Raw genomic sequence first — 25,166 nt, 5'->3', positions numbered from 1 at the left:
TTCATGTTTTTTAAGTGTCAGTAACACTCACATGAATATTTGAAAGTTTAAACTTAAAGGAAAGAAAGCTTTTGATCCTTAGAGTGGCTGTGAGTTATGTTGCACTAATGAAAAGGGTCTCATGAGGAGGTTATTACATTAACAGGAAGTTTAACTCAAAAAAAGAAACCCCTCACACACACACTTGTTGATAAACTAACACACAATAAATTATATGATGATAATGACCTATCAGGTCTTATTTGTAAAGCAAATAATTTCAATTTGACTATACAAATACATTTTTTTCCTTCTTTTGTGAATTACTTAAAATAAGGTTCCTGTTTCTGCCAGCCTACAGATAATGGACAAGAAAACACTGCACAAACACAACTACAATGAGAATATTGACAACTAAATTTGTAGCAGCTGTGCCATTTGATTCAGTTTCTTGAAAGTCTTGTTCCTTGTCTAGTTTATCTGCATTTTCCTGTCTGTATTTTGCAACAAAACATGTCTATCTTCTGTTTTAAATATAGCTCTGACAGTCCAAGTAAGGATAATCACCTTAGTAAGGATCTCTCACCTCCAACTCTTTCCTTTTAGTTTTGTTATTAGAAACACAAAAGTGTTTTTAGAAGCAAGCTCTTTTTTCTTTTTTCCCGCTCCAATGGAAAGATGAAACACGAGTCAATAGTCTATGTCATCCTCCTAACTGCATATTAATTATGTTTTCTTTTCACTATTATTGTTCTGTAAGATCATCTACAAATGACAGAAAATCACATTTGCAAGTTAAACGCTTCTGACCCTTGCTAATTCTTTTGGTTTTTATTTATGTTTCTTGGCTTGTGGATTATGTATTTATTTTTTCACATTATGAAATTATCTCTTGCTGTTTTACAGCAGCTAGAACATGGAGGGGAGATTAACAGAATAAGTTGGTAGATGGATACTTAAATGATGTCTTCATGTACTCTATTTTATACTCTTGTACTGGTCTTATTTATCAGTGAAAGTAGTAGCAGCAAAAGTATATTTTACCAGTTGTGGTATATAAGCACTCTGTTTCACTTGCTGTGGTCACTAATTCTTCTTTAACCTTTATTACCAAGATTTTTCTTTCCCTCCATCTGCTACATTTACCTCTCCCTGTGAAGGGATTTCTGGCTTTTAATAATATCCTTTCTCTTACTGACACTAGACACTGATATCCATTTTCTGCTCCTCTTATTGCTTCTGTCTTCTTGGATTTTATATTAACCTAATCTCAGATTTTAAGAAGTGGCAAATGCAGATCTAGCAAATAAAAATTTAACTAAAAAAAAAAATAAATTAATTCATCATTTAATTTTGGCTTACATATTCTCACCAGGACTCAGAATGCACCAACTTTATCACTGCAGTGTAAATTACTATGAATAATAATGTTCACTGCAAAACAGTGCTATCTGAAAGCAATTGCAGCTAATTCAAAGAAGGAAGGCATGGTGGGTTAAGCCTGGCTGGAAGCCAAATGCCTATCCAGTTACTCACTCCATCCTCTGCCTTCAGCAGGAAGAGGAGGTGATATGGGAAATACAGGAACGATAAGCTCCTGGGTGAAGATAGAAAGACATGGATATTGCTTATAAATTACCAAAAAGAGCCAAACAGACTCAATCTGGGGAAGATTAATCTACTGTCAATTAAAATAGATATGGACATTGAGAAACAAAGTCAAAATTAGTGCAACACCTTCCCCTTACTCCACCCATTTTTATTTTACCATGCTCAACTTCATGCCTTCATTCCTGTCTGGGATGTCTCCTGGGGCAGCAGGGACATCTCTGCTGGGGTGCCTAGAGTCCCTCCAAAGGACCATAGCCTCCTTCTTCTCTTGGTGTTTTCAGGGTTGTTTGTTTATCCCCATTTCCCTCAGCCCTGTCTGCCAGGCAGCGTTTTGCCCTTTCTGACCCAGGCTTTCCCCGAGGCGCCCGCCCGTGGCTGAGGGGCTCAGCTCTGCCCTGCGCTGGGGCCCTTGGGCCGCCTGGAACCCGATGAGTCCGGCGGAGGCAACCCCAGATGCTCTTCATGGGGCCACCCTTACTGCCCACCTCAGCCAACACCTAGGCATGTAAACACCACATCTAAAGCAGCAGAGGAAAGAGGTACGATACTGATCATATCAGCGCTTTCTTTTTTGCTAGGAAAAGTGTACCTTGACTGTAATGGACTCTTAAGAAAAATACTGTGGAAGTTACCATGCCTGTAGAGAAGAGTCCTGTACTCCATATTAAACCCTGAAAGTTGTTCAATGAGAGCACACTTCTGAGGAAATAATAAATAGCTGAAGCTTTTTTCTTTTCGTTTGCTACCTCTCAAGGTTGTGGTTATTGTCATGTTTTAAGGGCTTCACAGCTCCAACAAATATCAATCAGATGAGCTGTGTTGCTGCTACTTTCTCCAGGAAATTCATTGTAAGATCAGAAGAAGAAGAAATGATATGTAGACCTATCTTCCTGCAGGGAGTCTGAGCTCTTTATATCTCTTAAGGGTGAACCACTTGAAGCCTCATTAGTCTCCTAAATGTCTTGTTAAACGCAAGGTTTATATTAGACTGCACTCGTCTGCCAGGCAAAACAAGAAAAATGATTCTCTGGCAGCTGCTTCTTTTGATTCAAATGTAGAAAATTCATATCTATTTAATATGTATATTTGTCAGTAATATAATTAAATAAAACAAAACAACAACAACAAAAAACCCCCAAACAAACAAAAAAAACCGACAAACAAAAAAACCCAAACCCAAACCAAAAAGCAAAGCAAAATCCTTTGAAAAGTGAAGGCAAAGATTATGCATTCTGTTACATGCACAAATACAGGTTGTGATGAGAAAAGGGTTGCAGACAGCCCTGACGAGGACTTGGGTTTGTCAGTGGACCAGAAGCTCAACACGAGACATCAATGTGCACTTGCAGCTCAGAAAGCCAACCAGGTCCTGGGCTGCATTAAAAGAAGCACAGACAGATAGTTGAGGGAGGTGATTCTCCTTCTCTACTCTGTTCTTGTGAGACCCCACCTGGAGTATTGTGTCCAGTTCTGGAGTCCCAGACATAAGAAGGACAGAGTTTTTGGAGTGAATTACATGATCAGAAGACTGGAGCACTTCCCCTATGAACACAGGCAAAAGAAGTTAGGGTTGTTCAGCCTGGGGAAACAGAGTCTCTGAGTTAACTTTATAGCAGCCTTCCAATATCTGAAGGCAGCTTACAAGAAAGTTGGGGTAGGACTTTTCACTTGGGTGTGCAGTGAGAGGACGAGGGAAAATGGTTTAAAAATTGAAGAGGGGAGATTTAGGTTAGACATTTGGAAGAAATTCTTTAGTGTGAGGGTGGTGAGACACTGGAAAAGGTTGCCTAAGGAAGCTGTGGCTGCTGCCTTCTACATATCCAATCTGTAGGCAGGTGTTGAGCCATTTCCAGGAAAGCAGGGCCAATTACCAATGTGTATTGGTTGTGTGGGAATACAAAAGCCTTACTCCTTCTCCCAGCTTTTTATTGATATTCAGCTGGTGTCAGCTCTCCTGGCTGTGTCCCTTCCTGTCCTGGTTTGGGCCAGGATAGAGCTAATTTTGTCTTGTAATTTTGCTTTCAGCTAAGTCTTTTGTAGCTGTACTTGCTAAAATTAACAGTAATTTTCTGAGTCAACATCTACTTCTAGGTCTGATAATACTCAATATTTATAGTTATGGATAGAGAATGGTATGCAGAACCAAGTCCACTGCTTGATTCTGAGGAATATTCTACGATCTGGAGAAAGAGAGTAAAGGGGTCAAACCTGGAAACCTCCTGTAGGGAGAACCAGACAGTTGACCAAAACTGACCAAATGGAGTATTCGATCCCATGTGCCTTGTACTCAATATAAATTTAAGGGATCACAGGGGTCAAGCTCTCCATCTTCTCCAGGGCCTGCCCTGCCGCCTCAGTGGTGATGTGAACATTACTGGGGGTGGGAAGGAGGGAAGAACATGGTATAATTTTTCTGTATATTTGTATTTATTTAATAATTTTTCATTATGAGGGCAGGTAGAGAATACCAGACTCCAGACTGGGATGTCCCCAAGGCACTTGACACTGATCAGGCTGTAACCTCCAAAAGGGTCTATAGGGTTAGCAAATGCTTATATAGGCTATCACAGTTGTAAGCCAGGCTCAAGCCATGACAACCATCACAACACTGAAGTACTAGGCTGAAGATGCTATTGGTTACTTTGATGGTATTGACATCATCCTAAGTATTTCTGCAATTTGTTTTGTGGACATGCTTACTTCTCTATATTGGGTTCATTGAGACATGCTGTCTTATTAGAGGGAAGCAGGCAGCTATGGCAGCTAAAGTGAATTCCTTTAGAAGTTCATTCTATATGGACTTGGTTATTTCTTTCCATGGCTCAGATCAATAGATGAAATAATGAACACTGACTACCTGACTTACTTAGCTTTTACTCCTATGCCAATCCCCTGACTTATTGAACTTCTATTACACATACTCAGTTTACTGAGCTTGGTATTGAGGTATGTAATAAAAAATCTTCTTCTCCCCTTCCTGTTCAGCTACTCCTTTAAAACACTTTGTTTCTTTTTCCTTTTAATATCATATGAAGAAGGAGGAAGATCAAAGAAAAGAAAAAACAAAGAAGTGGAAAAATTGATGAAGCAGGAGAACAGCTATGACAAGAAAGCAATACTAGCTTTAATCAATTAATAAGAAGTACCAGACAGTTTCTGCTGTAGATACAATGATTTAAATGAGGGGATGCAAAGAACTAGGCTTGTGGCTAAATAAGACTAATGTAGTTGTCACTTACTGATCTTTAACATCTCCCACAAAGCTACACTGGAAGTATCAGTTGCTTTAGAGTATATGCCTGTCTTGTGCAGAGGATGGGTTGGACTTGAAGTTTAATTTTGAACTGAATTTAGGGGATTGAAGCAATTTTTGTGGGTAGGAGGAACACAAATTCACTGAACATTAAAACTACATAAAATACTACATAAGATATATTCAATAAGAAATAAGTGTATATATGCTTAGTCACCTTTTAGGAACAATTTAACATGGGTGGTGCATTGTGTTGGCATATTTCCATTTGATATCACTAATTTAATGGTTATGAAGCAGAAAAGAACACATCAAAATGTACTTTTTATTGCCAATATATTTTGAAATTCAAGTATCTTAAAAATGGATTTACACAACCCTACTTTCAAGAAATTTTCCAATAGAAATTCTTATCTTTAATTCTTTGTTATAACTAAACCACCACTTTGAGTTTAATTCAGAGATGATACTAAATACATTGCCAGTGTAAATTTCTTAGTCATTTTAATGTAGAATTCGCTTTAGTGAACAAAAAAAAATACTGTTAGAATATCTTTTTTATTGCTTTCATATTCACATAGGAATTTAACCTTTACATATACCACAGTTTGAAAGAAGAGAAAGGTACTTAAACCACAGGAAAAAATTAGGAAGTCAGAAAAAGACAGTCAACCTGCAGCACTTTTCATAGTTTTTAATATTCACTGGGCAGTCAAACTTGGGATTCATAATTGGCTTTTGTTGATGAGGTTCTACTATGCACAGGGAAACAAGACATGGGTAATTAAGCAGGTGAGAGAAGCTGCTTTACTCTGTTGACTGAAGTTTCAAGAAGTGAAATACACACAAAAAAGGAGTAAAAAAAAAAATTAATCCACATGATATTCTCTGAAAAAAAAGTTACACTGAAAACCAAGATAGAGGGAAATTTTGTCTCTACAAAATACCTGACAAATAAAATATAGTTTTCAGAGAAAAAAGTTTTAAAGACTGGAGGGACAAACCACAAATAATCATCTGTGGAGGTGATGAGGTTTGAAATTTTACTGTCTGTAGACAAACTGTATCATGCAGATTTGGAATTTGACTCAAAAGCATTTCAAATATAAAAGAATTACAGTTCCTTGTTGGATGCAATACTGCAAGAAACTACGTTAGCACCGTGTACATCATTTTTACATAGACTGTGTACAAATTCATATAAAAGGGCAATTATTCTTGCATTATTCTATGTTAATAATGATATATATGTTTATAATTGTAAAATTATACATTTGATTCAGTAAATCTATTAACTCTTATATATTCAACCACCACAGTTTTAATGGAAGAGCTCTAGTTGTGCCTTCAGAAGAATTTTGTTACCCTGTAAAATAGTATTTCTCAAAGTATAAATTTCACACCTCAAATTTTCTTATGTACTCTAAAGACAGGGAGATACAATGATTTATTAATTTTTCAAGTCATTATACTAACACATCCAAGATAATTCTGTTAATGTTCTACTACTGTTCTTTTTTTAATTATCAATTTACCTGGATAAGATCTTGAGCAAAAACATCTGCTTTCAGTGAGAATTTAAACTAGATGACCTACTCTATCATATAACTCTGTGATTATTTCTCCCATATTCTAATATACTTGTTTTAAATTGAAACATACGTTAAAAAGATTGTAAACTGAAATTTTCACATGTAAATATGCTATGCATATTACACTTTCAGAAAAATTCTAAATATATATATCACTCACATCAAATACCTCAAAGATACTGGAAAATATCCTTAACGTGTCAGAAGCATTACTGCCTTTACCTAGAAGATGTGATTTTAGGTGAACAGGGAATTATTATTCATAATTCCCCACAATACTAGAAATAGGCAATACAAATAAAAGTTCAGGAAAGGAAATAGGAAGATTCAGGGTACAGCTATGTAACTAACTCAATAGCTGCTAGATACAATAACCTCACTGTTGCCTTTGGCTCAGGAATTCATAAATTTCTGGTTGTGGGAAACTGAGTGGCTTAAACCAGGAGCAAAGGTATATGAAAAAAAAATGCTGCTCTCTCCTTGCTTCATTTCTCATTCTTTTTGTTCCATTCTGTTAGTGATGGACCTCGGATGTGGCACAGCATATGTGTTTTGCGATAGCAAAAAAAATGCCATCAAAATCTAAATGGCATCATGGAAAAAAAAGAGACAGATGAAAAAAGAATTTAGGTTCTTAATGCAAGCTATAGGGAAAATGAGTGATTCTGTCTGAAAAGTTTCAAGCATCTTTACATTAAGCTTGAACCTGAGGCTTGCCAAGACCTGGGAGCTTGGTATTTTTCTTGCTAATTCCCTGTGTATAAATGAACACAATCCTATAAACAGTCTGAAATTGCTGGTTGCTGCTCTCTTTTAGAGGAATCACAGGAGGTGTCTCCTTAATCTTTTCCTTTGGTATAAAGAAATTCAGGCACAGAGTATTCAGGAGTGCCCAATACAGAAATCTTTTGGCTCCTTATGAACAAGATATATGTGACCCTTTGAGTGAAAGCTGCTTTACAATGCCAAAAAGATCTGAAGACTAGTTAGTCTGGGAAAAGACCTGCGAAACAAAGCACAGTTGTGTGGCTTATCATTTACAGAAGGATAAATCCTAGGTTATGAGTCCACACTCAGCACTATTTACACATTTTGCAATGTGTATATAATTCTTTGAAGAAGGACTACAAATTAAGTCTTTAGGCCTTTGTGTGAAAAAAAAAAAAAAAGAGAATATTCAATACAAATGCTCTCAGTATATTTCCTATTAAGTTCCAGATGCATTTACACTGGGTGTATTGTTTCCAGCTGACTGTGGGAGTGTCTGAAATGTGTTTGTTGTGACAACTTTTTATAGGTGCCTAGAACTGACTATTATCCTCTGGGAGACCTTGATCTACACTTCTGGGAACTCCTTTTCTAGGAATTATTTGATGCTTACAGCTAGATTCACCAGTTAGGATAGAGTAGCTTTAGGAATCAAAGACACATGTACTAGTTTCAACTGCTGTGTTCGAATTACATAAGCAGTAACTCAAAAGAGTAAGAACCTTCTTAAATTTTAGGAGCAAACCTGTCCTATAAAGACAAATTGAGAAAGTTGGGGTTCTTCAGCCTGGAGAAAAGAAGGCTCCAGGAAGTCTTTATATCACCTTTCCAGTAACTGAAGGTGGACTACAATAAAGCTCGGTAAGGACTTTTTACAAGTCCATGTAGTAATAAGATCAGGTGTAATGGTTTTCAGCTGGAAGAGGGCAGATTTAGGTCAGACATTAGGAAGAAATTTTCTCCTGTGAGGGTGGTGAGACACTGGCACAGGTTGCCTAGGGAAGTTGTAGGTGCCCCATTCCTGGAAGTGTTCAAGGCCAGGTTGGATGGGGCTTTGAGCAACCTGATCTGATGGAAGGTGTTCCTGCTCATGGCAGGTGAGGTTGGAACTACATGATTATTAAGGTATGGCGTGTGTTAGGATTGTAGTAGTGTTTCCTAACTGATTGCTTCATCTGCCTTCAGAGGCTTGTACCTCCTTTATAGGCACATATCATCTACTGAGCTGACAAAATTTTATAGTCCAGAATTATAAATAAAATTATAAGTAAAATTGTTTGGTTTAACGATGCTGAAAGTGGCAGCAGAACCCAATTGTTTGGACTTTGTGAACTGAAACAATTCTGCAACTGCTGGAGGAGCAGGAAACCCAGAAGTCCAGCTGAGGTTTCCAGAACCACAGTTTGCTTTCACTCTTTCTGAATCCGTGGCCTTAGTCAATTCATCAGACTGCAGCAACTTAGACATTTATCTGGATCTTAGTTTTCCAAAGTGTTCAACTGACTCGGTAATAGATTAAAAAAAAAAAGATTCTTTTTTTTTCCAAATTCAGACTCAAGATTGTAATACACAGATTGTGTTAAGTAAAAGTTTCTGGTCAGACTTGGTTAGTTAATTTTTTTCCCCTTCAATTTTTAAAGGTATTTTCATCTTAGTAACTCTATCTAATAATTATTCTAATATTTTTTCTTTCCCTTTCTTCCATATTCCTGGATGTAGTGGTTATAAACTTCACAATTTTCCAGTTCTTCTCCAGCTCAAAATTACTACCTTTTTTTATGCTACAATTCATTTAACTATTTGGAAAAAAAAAAAAAAAAACAAACCCAAAAACCCCCCAAAACAAAAAACCAAAACAAAAAACAAACAAAAAACCCAAACAAAACCCACAAAAACAGATTTTGCTTCTGTTCCCCAAGCTTTTCAGGTGAACTGTACCAAAACTGCAAGAAAGCATACAAGTCTCTAGATTAATTGTATGTGATATTAAGCAATTAACAGAAACCAATAATTTGCATTTTAATAACATTGTAACCATCTGTTAAATGTATCCATTAATCTTGATTAGCTGGGTATCAGACACTGGGTTGTAGAATTTACTGTTGTGTGTATGGTATAAAAGGAGATTTTTAAGTCACGTTTAGAATAATTTACTCCAGCAAAAGACTACAAAGAGTAAGTCAAGCTTGACTAATATGATATAAGATACTGATCTATACACACAACAAACGCTTCGCAATATGTGGTTGTGACACAAAAAACTGCAGATGGATCATCAAAATTAAATTGGTAATTTCCATCTACCTTATGACATGAAGATTAAAAAAAAAAAAAAAAGAAAATGTCTTGTATAAGAGATGGATTTGAACATACTATTGTTATCAGAATTGAATCTAGGTAAAATTAGTCACCGACTGAGAAGCTGAGGAAAGTTATGGAATTAGAGTGTGGTACTGCTTGGGAAAAAGGTCAGGCTGCTATTGATCTTCTGTACAGAATAAATCAAAGCTCCCCAGAAGAACAGCATGAAGTGAATTTATTACTGTGAGGAGATATATTATTATTACTATTTTCTCTCACAGGCTTTGCTGCTGTATTTCCCATCTGTTTTCTTCATTGTAGTCACAATTGCACAACCCAAAGTTCCTTGTTAAATACCCTTTTTTAAGCTAAATTTTTGCTGCTGCAGAGGCTATGGATTTTGATGGTGCAACCTTTAATGCTACAATTAGAGAGCTGTCACGGTTTAACACTGGCCCGGCAATTAAACCGAAACAGACGCTCTCTATTAATCTCTCTCTCTCTCTCCTCCTTGATGAAGAAAGGAGAGAGAATAAGGGAGAGAGACTTATAGGTTGGAGACTAAACTACAGAACTTTAATGAAACAGTAATGATAGGACAAATTAGTAAATATATACAGATATACAGGAAAATGAGAACCACATTCCTCCCCCCTTTTCCCCCAATAACTCTCACATCAGCCGAGGCTGCAGGGCAGCCCTGGGAAAGTCTAGGCTGGACTCCTGGAGTCGGTAGCAGTCGGGAGCTGGAGGCAGGAACACACAGATATGGGCTGGCATGGATCAGGAGCACAGGCAGAGGAACAGATGGAAGCCTTCCAGGATGCTGGGTGAAGGAAGAGAAGCAGGAAGAGAGGGAAATCCGGAAAATCCCTCAAATTTATACTGAGTGTGACATATATGGGATGGAATACTCTGTTTGGTCAATTCTAGCATCTATCTTGTCTGTTCCTCCCCAAAGGAGGGCTCCTGGATGGTAAAATGTTTTCCTCAGAGCTAAGCATTGTCCTTGGCTCTGCATACCAGTCCCTGGCAGTAACTATAAACATCAAGTGTTATTAGTTCTAAAAGCAGACACTGTCTGAAGAACTTGCTGTTAATTTCAGCAACTACTTAAAGAGGCTCAGCTGAAAGCAAAAGTACAAGACAGAGAATCACCTTTATCCTGGCCCAAACCAGGACAAGAGTATTTGTGATTATCTGCAGTATTTGCATCCATGCTCATTATTCTTTCATTGCTGCTTACTTCTCAATTAGTCACTTCTCAGAGGAATTACAGGAGCATCAGATTGTTGACAGCACCTCTGCAGTGTCCAAGGAGGGCAACTTTAGTCCTCATTTCTTTACTGATACTGAGATGAAAACTGAATATATGGAAAATAACACTTACACAGCTTTCCCCCCGAAAAGTTATTAAATCAATTTTGCCCATGACTTTGTGATATTGCTAAGTGATCTTAAGTTTTTAGTCTGATTCCTCTCACCTCCTTTATCCAGTTGAGGAGGAGTGAGAGAGCAGCTGGTTAGGCAACCAGCAGCCAGCCAAGGTCAGCCCAACACAAAAGCCTGGCATCTAATTTGCTTTATGAATTACTATTGAGTGTCAAACTGGCATTTTCATGGAAGCAACTATTAAAATCCCCAGGTTTTAATACCACAACTTAGTGGTAGTGGCGAGGTGGCAGCACACTACTTTATATGTGAAGGTAAGTTGTTTCTTTTTAACTTTTTGCATCATTGTGCAACTATTTTGGATTTCATCTGTTTCTGTGCTTTTCATTCATATATATAGCAAGATATTCCTACGGTTTTTCACAACTGGTTCTTATTCTTGCTACCTAGAAAAACTCATTCATCTATACTAATTTTGACCTTGCTATTCACTCATCTTTTTCAGGTTGTTTAGGTTATTTGATATAATACAGCACATGCTACAGGATATATCTCTGGAAAGGTCTGTAGTGACCTCCTTCCTCTGAATGAAAAGGGTACTCCTTCCTTGGGACTGCTTCCTCCCTTTTTACTGATTATTTTTCCCATCCAAGGGCTTTCATTATTTTGCTATGATTGCTTTTTGTGCAGAAAGCTTGTGCATGTCTGAGTTCATCAATATTTTTAATGAGTTTTAATGACAAAAATGGATCACATAATGAGCTTTAAAACTAAAGTTTAACTTAAAAGCAGTTCAGATGTTAACAGCCGCATATATACACACACACACATATATATGGCAGCAAATAAAAAGAGAACAAAGCATAAATGTCATTATTTCCCTCTAAATTCATCATTTTTTATGAAAATGAAAAGACTGGATATGGTAAAGCACACATTTTTTTTTCCCCAACCATTTATGTTGGTTATTTCTATCCATTATGAAACAGTAACTGCTAAGTTTATGTTTTTAGGTTTTGTGTCCTTTGCACTCATGACTTTGTCATGTCATATGACAGTCATTGTGATGCACATTGTGGAACACATTTTGCTCTGGTGTGAAAGGTTGAATACAGGGATGAATTCTGACATTTTTTATAACTTAAAAAGTAGAGGCACCAGAAAAACAATTTCCCATAAGGTTTGGAACTTAGGATTTTAATATACTTCACTTTATAGACTTTCACCCAATCATTGTCATGCTATCCATATTTTCTTTGTTATAGGATGGAGTATTATAATGATACTAAAGAATGCATTATTGGGTGTCATTTCAGTTTTGTAATTCAGTGGATAATCATACATAGTTGGAAGAGAAAGAAAGAGATAAAGTGAAAAATGTCATTCCTCTATCATCAGATGATAATATGAAATGTACACATTCTACAAACTACTTTGAACACATTATTTTCAAAGAAAACATAAAGTCTTGCAGCATGAAAACTATCATGAAATCTGAAGTGGAATTGAAAATACATGCGGGTACCTCATTTCAATTTTCACAGCTTATATACCATGTAGTATTCTGAGAAACTTTTGTACAGGTGGAAAATTAGCTTTATTCAGTGCATGTCATTCTCCAATTTATTTCCTGACAAAATATTCTAGAATTTAGTATTGTTTTTATTACGCTCATTATAAAATATTTTTCTAGGTTAACTTTTTTATTGGTGAAAAGTCAGCAAGGAAAAAAAACCTCACATTGACTTTTTAGACTACTAGTGTGGATGCCATGACAACTCATAGTAGCTTCTGGTCTGTGTCACTGGACTGCATCAGAATCACAGTTAGTTTCTTTTATTTTATTATTGTACTTATTCTTGTACTTTTCTTGTACCTTGTACTTTTTCTCCATTTTGCTTCTTTCTGCTAGCTTTTTGTATCTATTCTCAGTAATACTTATTTTCTTGTTATGTTCCTCAGCAGCTTACTGATTTCTCCATCCACCAGTCTTTAATATGTCAAAAAAAAAGTTGTTAAACAAATGAGAAACTATCTGCACAATTTGCAGAAAGCCTGATCTTTCCAAATATAGTTTGGTTTTTTTTCCCCCAAGAATTTTCTACTTGTAATTACTTCAAAAGTAGTTGAAATTCAAGCAGACAATGAGATGGGATTCTGTCTCTTTCCAGTCTTACTCTTCATGTAAAAGAACCTTCTCTCAACAAGTGTGGGTTTAATAAATTATGCATGAGAACATGCAGTAAAGTGGAAATTAGTGGACATAGTAGGAACACCTGAAAATTAAAACACCTGGCCATTTTAATGGGTAAGATTTTACATATCTTAACTGGGAAAGGACCTATTAAGCCTATTATTATATTTATTTATTTTTGATAAGCAAGTAAAAGTGCATTTGATGCAGTGGGAATATAGGATGACATACTTGTAACTATTTTCTTAGTGGAATACTATGTAATCACATGACTCTGTAGATAATTCTTTCTCAAGAGATAAATATTATTTGAAGGGAGAAGTAGTTTCATGCTTAAAAGTGAGAGAAAGGTTTAACATGTACAGGTTTTCTTATGGGAATTTAAAACTTTTGAGAGTTTTAATATCAAAACAAGTCAGTATTTCATACTGGTATATTATACAGATAATAAAGGTTTTTAGAAGGTCATTAGGACAAAACATATTTATTTATCACACCTTTAAGCTTTTTCCCATAAATAATTTATCAAGTTTTGTAATGAAATAGGCCATACTATTTAAAAACCTAAGGTAAATATAAAATTACAAGAGTATGCCTTCAATTAATTTTTTCAAGGCTTTTAATTCACCCTTCCAAAAATCAAATAGAGAAAGGAAAATCTTCAAGAAACAGATAGGAATGTTTCCTTCAAGAAGAGCTGCAAAGTAAGAGCAGCTCCCAAACAGGGCACCTTAAATGTAGTGAAATGAGGCAACCAGGTGCCACTAATTACCAGGCAGTGGGCATGAGCTTGTGTTAAGCCCACCTGTGTCTGATTAGGGCGGGCCCCAACTGCGCATGAGCAGGATTAGGGGGCCAATAAAAGGTGAGGCTTGAAGCACAGGCTCAGCTCAGTCCTGAGCAAGCCAGCAGAGAGGTCAGTGGAATCTGGAGTAGTAGCACTGAGCCAGGCTAACCAGTCCTGAGGGCAACAGACTCAGAGCACTGTTTGTGCACTTCTGCTGGAACACCTGTTGGACCTCAGAGCGCTGTGCCCTAAGAGAGGTTCATCTTGCAACAGTTGGGGCCCACCCTAATCAGGCACAGGTGGGCTTAACACAAGCTCATGCCCACTGCCTGGTAATTAGTGGCACCTGGTTGCCTCATTTCACTACACTTAAAGTTACCGGTTAAGTGGCCTCCATAGCCACACTTCCTCTGCAGAATTTTTGTCCCTATATTTACAATAGTGCATGAAGGGCTTATCAAATTATTTCCTGAAGTCTATAAATGTTTTGTAGCCATGTTTATGAGCTATTAGATCATGAGAAGAAATCAGTTCTGTATAACTATGAGTTTAATTTTAAAATACAGCTTGTGGTCTTGATTTTCAATACTGGCATGAAATGTTACAATATTTTGGTTGAGGGTTTTTTTTTCAATTTTTTTTTGCTTTTTGTCTAAATTTCCTGGTTTTGTCCACTTAGGTCCAGTAAAATAAGCATTATAGTAAGGTGTGCAAAAATTAAATAACTACTGAATACATTTTGATAAAAATAAGGGAATATTTGGTTTAGGGAGTTTTCCTACTGTCTGAAAAGGCATTGGAAATACCTACAACATATTATAACAGGAAAGTATGGTTAAAATTTTCACTCCATTTCAGTGTTTATCAGAATATGCAAAAGAGATTTCGTTGTCTTCTGTCAGAGTAGTTTGTGTAAAACCTATTGAAACAAAAGTTGCTGACTTAAGCAAGTAGCTTTACTCTACAGAAATTATTTGAAGCTTGATATTTCTCTACTGTTTTTTTCCACATGTACTTCTGCATGATGCATCAGTTGACACAGTCCTGTAAAATACCTTGAACAAGTAGTCTAGGCATTGCCTATTGATAAAATGAAAATCAAATTTTAACTGAATGGCAAAACAAAATGGCAAAATACTCAAACTCTGTGTAGTTGTTCACCTGTGAGAAGAAGACGGTCAGATACTTTCCTGTGTTTCCTTGGGAAGGTCTGGGGTTAGAAACATATCCATGTGTTCCTCACTAGGCTTATGAATAGAGCAAAGTACTATAGGATTTCAGTAACGATTTGATAGTATTTCTCAAAAATATTTGTTGGGAAAAAAGAACCAAAACATTTTCTCCATTTCTTCAGTGCATCCAAAACTCTCAGAAACAGTTGCATGGGTTTTGAATGGACTTTTAAATGTTTTTTGACTAAGATCAAATATGGGAAACATCACCTGGAAGGATTTTGCATGATAAGGAGGGTAAGTCTTTCTTATCAATTAGAAAACAGTGTTGCATTTGATAATTATGGAACCTTTTGTCTTAAAGCAATAAATGTAATTTTAATTCTGGGAAGATTTCATACAGTTTGTTGAGTGCATAATGTTTGGCAAGGGAAGATATTTTTCTCTGATGAGAATTTATTCTTTGACTATTTCTGTCGATATGTGATAAGCTATTATGAAGTGATTATGTAAAAGATTAATTAAAACTCTTTTCTTCAGGAGATTATTAATTTTATTTTGTAGAGTTGTTTGGGGCTTTTTTATTTGGATTTTTTTGGAGGTTTTTTTGTTTTTTCTGTTTTTGTTTTTTTAATAAATTACTGATAGATCAATAAAACACTTGTGTGTCTGTGTTAATGAGCCCATATAAATAGCTAATCTACAGAACTATGTGAACAAATGCAATCACATACAAATGGGACAAAAGAAGTACATAACTTATTAAAAGATCAGTGTTTTACTAATTTTTAAGGCTGTTTATATAAAGTATGCTTTAAGAGCTAACCTGGGTTTTCAAATATAAGCATGTAATGTACTGTATGGTAATATGGTCCCTTATTTCAATTCAGCTTATAAAGAAAACTTAACGAATAGTCCTCAAATAATTGGTTCACTAACACAGACCATGAAAAAAATAAAATAAATAAATCCATGGGATAAATGTCAGAAAATGCATCACCCTGAGTTTTATTCAGAGGGTAACAGAACTTCTGTATGCAACTAAGTCAGCAGGGATGATGTAGATATGCACAATTACCAGCAGAAATCTCAAGAGAAATGTTATTATCCTTACTAAGAACTTTTCTACAGTAAAGAAGTCAGGATAGACTCAAAGTTGTACATCAATATTGTAAAGATACTGTGTTCTGGATACCATAAAGCAGTTTCTTATGTGCTTTTAGCTAACTGTTTCTTACTGGCACAAAATGTGCACTAAAATTTCATAGACAACAGAGAACATTAAGGACATAATTACAACTGAGACTGCAATGTAAGGAAACTCAAATCTAGTTGGAAATGATTTAGCTTAATTATAAGAAACATTGGAGACAGAATGACACAAGCAGATCTCACTGTTTCCAGGACAGGGAATATCAGCAGCCTATTATCACCATGCTGGGAGGTGTGAGGCAGGCATGGTCTGGACACAACAAAAGAATGCACAGTGGGTCCCTGGGAGCAACAGTGAATCAAGACATTCTGGTTCACCTGTTTCTAAATTCCCGTGTCAGTAAATCCTAAAATTACCTGATGGGTGGGGAGCTGCTGTGAAAAGTTGGAAGTTCAAGGTTTTTAACATCTTTTTCAGACAAACAAGAAAATTGACATTGATGTAGAAATGGAATAAAAATTGTTCATGGCACTCTGCTTTCTCATAGAGTTACTTTGTGAGACACATGGTAACAGAGCTCTTCAAGAAGCTTAAGAAATGGTACATGGAGACAAGACATGGCAGCAGTTTCATGGGGGAGAGGTTAAAGCATAATAAATCTGTTCCACACAAGTACCCAGCAAGTCCATAGTGATGAGAGAGGGCCCAGGCCAAACTGAGGAGTCAAGTCAGTATGTTGCAGGTCTGGTTCAAGAAGGTAAGAGCTGGGATTTCCCTAAGCAGAGAGCTGCTGCTGAAGCTTCTTTCAGCTTTTTTTTTTTCCCCCATTAGTTCTAAATTTGGTCAAACTTGAATAAAGAAGTTGTCCTTGCACACAGCCTGTTAATTAGGGTTTTTAAAAAATCCTAGTTAATTCTCTTGTTCAAGAAATGAACTAATATAACTTTTATTCATTTCATAAAAAAGACTGAAATGAAAGAAACTCTTATGTTCAAAAGCTCATCTTTTTTTTTTTTTTTTGGTTTGTTTGTTTGTTTGTTTGTTTTGTTTTTTTTTCATTTCATCATTCACTGTTAATAACAGATGTTTCTTGAGGCCAAGAATCCCTGGCCAAACTATCCTTCAGCACTCCAGTCTCACCATGATATTTTTTCTCTAATAGCTAGATAGAATTTTTTATTGTTCATGATATTTGATGCAACTGGATCTTATTCTTCTTTAAATGTGTTGCCCTGATCTAGAGAATGTATTTAGGCTGGATTCTAACCAGTGTTAAGAAAAGGACTTTTCAATATCTGGTATAGATACTTCTGTTATTATCCCATTTGATATTTACTTTTTTTTTCACCATTAACTGAAGTTCAGTTCTAGAACCCTTGGAATACCCGCAGTTGTTTTACCTCAGTTCCATTAGCAATACCTGCACTTATCACCTTGTTATTCTTGTGATATTTACTTGGTGCTAAAAGTGGCTTTTTAAACTTTAATTCAGGAGAATACAGCTGTCACCTCTTTATGACAATATATGAGCTAATTTTCTTTAGGAGACACTATCTCCTGCTGATTCATAGAACTCAAGTTCCCTGAAAGACATGTGGTTTTTGTTTGGGTGATTGATACTACTTCTAGGATGTGACCATAAAAAAATCTCATTTTAATCTTAAAAAAGAAAATAAAAAATCTATTTGATTACTTTTGCATGCTTTTCAGTTTCAGATCATTTTGAATTTTAACAGTCCTTTGATAGAGTTGCACTCCTCTGGAACTGCTATTGCTAGGAATCATAATAAACATTTTCTGAATGATGGAACGAATTACTACACTTATAATGTGTGAGCATATAATTCATATGAAATTCCAGAAAACCCACAATATCTTAATATCTGGGCTGTGTCAACAGAAGCACAGCTAAGAAACTGAGGGAAATTTTAGTGCCTTTTTTGGGACTTTTTAGACTTCTTCTAGAATATTATGTCCAGTTTCAGGCACCTCAAAGAAGAGATATAGTAATAAACTGGAATAAGTTTAGCGAGAGACCTGCAAGCTCTTGGGGGGTGGAGCACTTGCCACATGAGTAAAAGTCTGAGAGATAGCTCAAAAGAAATTTATAGGAAAAAAAGCACATCTAAGCTCTCTACTGTAGTGTAATGGCAGGAAAAAAAGAGATAAGTCATACATTTAAAGTAGTAGGTTCCAACTGGACATGATATCAGATTAGATACATTTTCCTCAGTGTTAGTTTGCTCTGCTTTTCTTTGACCTTCAGAGGATACTACACATACTGCTTTCCTCCCTCTTATTCTTTGCCCTTCAGATCTGCTCCCATATGATCACAGCTCCCTGGTCCCTGGGCAAGCCACAGGCTGCTTGCTTGATTTCTGTTGCCTGGTTTCTGTGACTCTATTTGGTCTTTCTCTGAGATCTTCATCTCAGCTCTTCATGCTCACTACAGTCAAGGCTGCTACAAATTGCTATATCATCACTGTATTATTATTAGGTATTAAAATGAAGCTTCTCAGTGTTGATGATCCTTTTGCTTGTAAAATGTAGAGACAGAATGTAAGGAATAACCTGCAGGGTATCTTCTGCACAAATTAATATGAATGTTGCTTTGAGGAATGTTTATTCAACTGTAGGAAATAGGACAAAGAAAGGTGAGTGGAATCTAGATGTGCATTTGTGGTTTTATTATTTGTTTTGTGGGGTTTTGTTTATTGTTGGAGAATATCAGATTATTTCTTCTAGTAACTATTTCAAATTTCCCCATCTGTGCCAAATTTAAAACAATGCATATAATAATTTTAAATAATGCATATGGTAATAGAACGGTTTGGCCTCTGCTTAGTATTGTGACTAGGTTCTACAGTCCTACCACATCTTGTGCATAAATAATCTTGTGAAGCTGCACCAGTTCAATATTCCCTGGAAATTTATACAATTTGAGGGGAAAAGTAAGTTTCTTTGTGTGAGGTTAGCTTATATTTGAGACATAACAGAAGTTCTCTTAAATATTGAAGATTGATATTGTAGGCTGGAGAACTTGTAAATCATGCTTTTCCTAGAAAAACAAGATTCTAGATGCCTTTTGCTTTTTAGTCACAGGCTTTTATTACAAAATCACACTGAATACCCAGCTGACTAAGTCTCTTTTATGGTACCAAAATATCTGAGCATTTCTGATTGCAGTTACTTCTTCAAAACCTTGGAAATAAATCAGAGCTATTATTTTCATTTTACAAGACAGGTTCTGACTGACAGAGAAGTAAAGGGAATTACCATAGTTTATATTAACAGGCCATGGGTGAACAAGCAGCTGAAGCCAGTTTTCTAAGGAACATCAGCTCTCAACAGAGAAAAAGAACAACAGTTCTTTGAACCATGAAAGAGTCCTCTGCAGTACGATGGCATGCTACAGTAATTCATCATGTTGGAACTGTGCTGATGAGCAGTCATTTACTGATGGAGAATAGCCAAGCTGTTGCTCTCATCTACACTGCTTGCAGAGGCTCAGAGGTCAGACTGAGATCTACATTTCTCATTCCTAGCCTGAACAGAGGTGGAGTTGAGTTATGAAAGGAAAATTCAGCCTCTGGAGGAGTGAACCTTTCAAGTCACTGTCCAACAACATCTTTAATCAGAATAAAGAATGATATAGGTTTCTGTAAGAATAATATCAACAATATTGTTAAAAGGATAATTCATAATATGTGAAAGTAGGTCATTCTTTTAATCTTAGATAATGTCTGGGTTTCTTATTTTCTGCTTGGATACACCTTGAAGCTTCAAAATATTACTGGCACTGTTCTAGTCAAATTTGTAGTTTCATTTATTTGCAGAAAATACCTGCCTGACTTTCAAAATCTGTATCATGACAATCCTTTTATTACCTCAGCTCCCTTATAGTCCCTTTAAAAAGAGTTAATGGTTATTGCTATCTAATGGAGAATCATAAAAAAAGCAGAATCACAGTAAGAAACTGCAAGTCCCCATAGTCTACTGCATATGCTTACTTACTTTCTCACTCAAGAGCTAACTCTACATTTAATCCAACACTGAAAGCAGAACAAATATTTTGTAGGTGTATTGGCCTAGATTTTGCTAGGACTGCTCATTGCCAGGGTCTGGTACCAAACATACCCATCTAGTGGTTCAGCTAATGGTTTGCCTAATATATGAGTGCAGTCAGCTAACATAAAGGAATTGTACTGGTTTTAGTTGTAATGTTTCCCACAGCCAACTCTTGGGACATGAGAAAATGCAATTTATTTTGTGATATAACATGTCTGAACATCCTCTGGCTTGTTCCAAGAGCACTTCTGCAGAATGTAATGTGAACAAGCATAACTAAATCCTTCACGGAGAATAGTGTGTATTAAAATCTTCTCTGCAAATTGCCTTGCTCCATAGTAAATAATTTGTGAACAGATGCTAAGTTATTCATCTGTGGGCACCATTCTCCCCTCCAAGGTATTTCCTGATGGTTTATGCAAATTTGCCAGGACAATGCCACCTGCTTTCCTGGTGTCCAGAGGGTACATATGGGTACACAAACCCCTAACTCTTCCCTCCACTCCAAACAGAATAGTTCTACATTAAATATTAAGTATTACATTTGTATCTGTGTCTCTTCTTAGACTTGCCACAAATGATGTTAAAAAAGGAAGCTTGTTGTTTAGGGAAGGATTAATGGAACTGAATGCAAAATATTCCATTTATGTGCAGACCTCTGTGTTTTGCCTTGGCACAGTCAAAGGTAATAAATGGAGTCAAGGTTTAATTGTTTTCTTATCATGGTGTCATTTGAAGTAGAGTAAGAATCCATATTACAATATCATCTCCCAACTCCTGCACACTCTTTTTCAGTGCAGAATAGGATGTGAAATTGTGGATAGGAATGAGACATGTCAAATGTCAGCCATGGTGTTAGAGATTCAGTAGAGGAGCACAGAGTATGGTTGGGTTTTGTTTGTTTGTTTTGGAGCTTTTTAAGGAGAAGGAGGTAGAAGGATGTTTCCTGGGGAACAGCAGGGCTGCCAGCTATGGATCATGTGCTAATGAAAGATGACAGGCTGGGATATAGTTATTCTTCCATTGGAAGTGTTTTCATTTTAAACTAAGAAGTTACTTGAGTTTTCTCAGTCACAATTTCCTCTTCCGTCATCTAAGTAAGTATTGCTCAGAAAGCAGATAGCTACAGTGGTCATGAGGTTTGCAGTTTTAGTGTAAATTAGGCAAGTTTAGTCTTTTCAGTGGGTAAGGAAAAAAATCAGGGGATTCTACACTCATTAAAACATTACAAAAACCACAAACAAACAAACAAAAAAATCAGACATTTAATCTGGACTTTGAATTTTAATTTATTTAGTGATTTTAAGCAAGGACAAAGCTTCTAGATAATAAGACAAATTTTACCTTTACCTGGACAGAGTGATACTGGGCTACCACAGCTTATTTAGTTACATAGTTTATTGTGTGTATCAGAAACAGCGTTTTCTAGTGTGTAAGAATGTAGTTTCCACTTTTGTTGGATTTGAGGTCCCTGTCCCCATAGGTCCTGGGAATCTTTCTTCTTAGACAGACTATATGTTGACAGAGATATCAATTACATACTTTATTACATATTCTCTATTTTTAATATTACCTCTGGTGAGGATGGTAAATCAGAAAAAAAGATTTTGGGGGGGATCACTGCTAATCAATCCATTGTAAAGGCTCTCTTTGATGTGTCAGAAGTCTCTTACTTTGCCTCTAACCTACATCTCATGTGTGCTTTGCTTACATAGATTAGTCAAAGAAGTGTTGATGCAGCTGCTAACTTTTTTTAAGTTATGAAAAACTTCTTATCACTGTTTCCATAGTGTTATACTTGGTATTGTCAGGTGTAAAAATATCCTTCTAATAACGTTATCTGTAGCTATAATAAAAGCTGCTCTGTTTATCTAGGAAAATCACTATCTTTGTAACTATTTCCTGTCAGGGACTGTGGGACTATCCAAATTCAAATTGGAATTATCCATCACTGGAATGGGACTTGTTGTCTTAACAATACATCATACATAGAAGCTGGTTCCCTTGTCTGTGAACTTCAACAAGTAAAAAAGTTAAGGAAAGCCACCTTTTTTTTCTGTTTTTCTTTTTTTTTTCTTTTTTTTCTTTTCCTTTTTTCCTTTTCTTTTCTTTTTTCTTTCTTCTTTTTTTCCTTTTTTTTTCTTTTTTTCCCTCCTTTTCTTCTCTCTTCTTCCTTCTTTCTTCTTTCTTTTTTTTTTTCTTTTTTTCTTCTTTCTTTTTTCTTTTCTTTTTTCTTCTTTCTTTTTAATTTTTTCTATTTTCTGTTTTCTGATTTCTTTTTTCTCTTTCCTTTTTTCTTCTTTCTTTTTTCATCTTTTCTCTTTTTTTTTTTTCACCAGTTTTGAATGAAAGTGTCTGAATTTCATCTGTGTTCTACATTTTCTTTGTATTCAGTTTAATTGTGGGAAGTGACAATAGCAGAGATCATGAGGATTCATAGATGCTTTTTCTTGTTATTTCTCTAATTTTTTTATTGTATCATTAACCAGATTATTTTCCCTACCTCTTCTGCTGTGGTTTTGTTCTGGTTTTCCTGATTTTAAGTCCCTGAGAAGCGCATGTGTCAGCACTTTATACAGTCAAGCCTTCATTGGTTTACCCATCATTCAGAGGAGCACCATATACTAAAAAATATATCATCTACTAAAGAAATGCCAGAGACTAACTGCATATTTTTAAAATCATACATTGCTGTGCATTTGAAGATAATAGAAATTTGTATCATTAAGTGTTATCTCATTAAATGGTTGCTTTTCAACCGGTAATTGCTTCCACAGACATCAGAAATGGCAAATAAGAGAACAAAGGTGTCAGTAGAATTCTTCAAAGGAAAAAATGAAACTGAGATAAACTGTGACTGGATAAACTAGCTAATGTCCCTTCTCCTTTCCAACTTCAGATCAAGGAACCAATGAAATACTTTTCATATCTTTTGATGCTGCTCTCACTGGAGAATATATTCTTTCTTTTTATGTACTTTGGTGTTATTGAACCAAAAAGAAAGAAAAGCAGAGAAAACTAACTAAGTTTCACCTTTAGCTCTTCTTGTTGTAATATATTGTATTGGTTCTTTTTTTTTAAGATGTAGTGTTAAACAGTTTTAAGTAAGGGTGAATGTCTCAGTGACTGTAGTATATTCATCTCTGCCTGGGGGAGAAATCACATTTCATCACATACTTTCTCATGTATTTAGGGTATCTCTCACATTCTTGTCCCTTCAGCCTCTTCAGTTGGTGGTGAAATGATATATCTGGAGAGGTGACATAGTGGAAGATGTTTGTTTCTAAGCTTTTTTTACAATCTCAACCCTTTAAATATGAAAACAGAGGGAGAAAAGAGATTTGAAAACTGCTTTGTGTTTCTGTTGCCTTTAACATGAAGATTTATATCCCTTTTATCCCTTATCTCATTTGTTTCCCACACAGAGGAAAAACTATTACAAATTTGGAGACGTACCAATATTTTTTCTAAAAGACTACATGATGTGTTTGACAAAGCTATTAAAATTTTTCATCACCTATGATGAATTCTGCTGTGTTTATCCTGATTCCAACATTTCATAATATTAATTTTTTTTCTTTTCTAAAGGTAGAGTGAAAATTGTAGGTAAATTAAAAAATGTTATTGCTATTTATAATTTCATGTTGTTTAAGCATGAGCTAATTAGATCTAAGTGTTTAATCCACCCGTAAACGTAAGAAAATTCACCATTGATTAACTGCATCTCATAAAGATTCAGTTGCTGCACATTTGAGTTAAAATGTCAAGAAACACAGTAAACATTTATGAGTTTTCTTTTTTTTTTTTTTTTAATAAGTATGCAGTCCTTCTAGAGGAGCAGCCAGAATTCATTCCTCCCCCCTCTAAAAATTGACTGTCTTTAAGAAAATGCTTTATTCTGCCAGACATTAAAATATTTTTTACTCTAAAGTAACTTCTTTACACTGTGATTGCTTTCAGAGGTTAAAAGTTTTAAGAAAAAAAACATTGGAAGACTAAAATTACATTTAAAAAAATACTAGATTTAATTATGTTAAACTATTCACTTTCTTGAAAGCAGGTTTGAGTATCTATTGGGATTTGCACTGATTTATATTCAAGCTTACAATGAAGTATGATTTGCAAATTGGACATTAAGCCCAATTAAATTCATGTATGGATGAAAAATATCAAATATTTTATATTAGAGTGAAAATTCCATTGTCTGAATATATAGTAATTTCTCTAGAATAAGCTTGAGTGCTTCTAATACGTTCTTTGTAATTCACTGATAGTAATTTGCTTTTTATGTATTCTTAGGTTTGCTCCTAATAAGAGAAAGAAATTACTATGATGGCAAATTAGTAAAGGGAATACTATATATTAATGTGGCTGTCCTATTCCCTTTAATTATAGAAAACACAGAATGCTATCGTAAAATATTTTTAATTACTACTAATGACATTTTGGATCAGACCTTTAATCACAAAGAGTCTATGACATCACAACTCACTATGATTTGCACTACCATAATTTCATTGTAAATTTGACTTGTATACAAAAGTTATCCCTCTGTTCCAAAGCAGAGGCTTCCAGTAGTAAAGCAAAACTCCCCCAGACAAAAAACCAACATACAGGTCACCTTGGAAAGTGCAATGTAGGAGTCTTCAATAAGGCTAGCTATTTACAAAACATTATTACCTGTCTTAAGCTATGCATGCTGTCAGAAGACAGAGCAGATGTCAAAATATCTGTCATGTTATTACTGTATTTTGGAGCATAAGAGATACACTGGAATAAAGCACATCTCTGGATTCATTCTGGCATCAAGGGCATGGCCTCCAGGTGCAAGTTTCACATTTGTGCTATGCATTCGACTGCCTGGTTTCCAAGAATGGGGCATGTGTGAGTGGAAAC

Source organism: Calypte anna, chromosome 2 (assembly GCF_003957555.1).
Source record: "Calypte anna isolate BGI_N300 chromosome 2, bCalAnn1_v1.p, whole genome shotgun sequence".
NCBI classification, from domain to species: domain Eukaryota; kingdom Metazoa; phylum Chordata; class Aves; order Apodiformes; family Trochilidae; genus Calypte; species Calypte anna.
Note: the sequence above shows the minus strand (reverse complement) of the source record.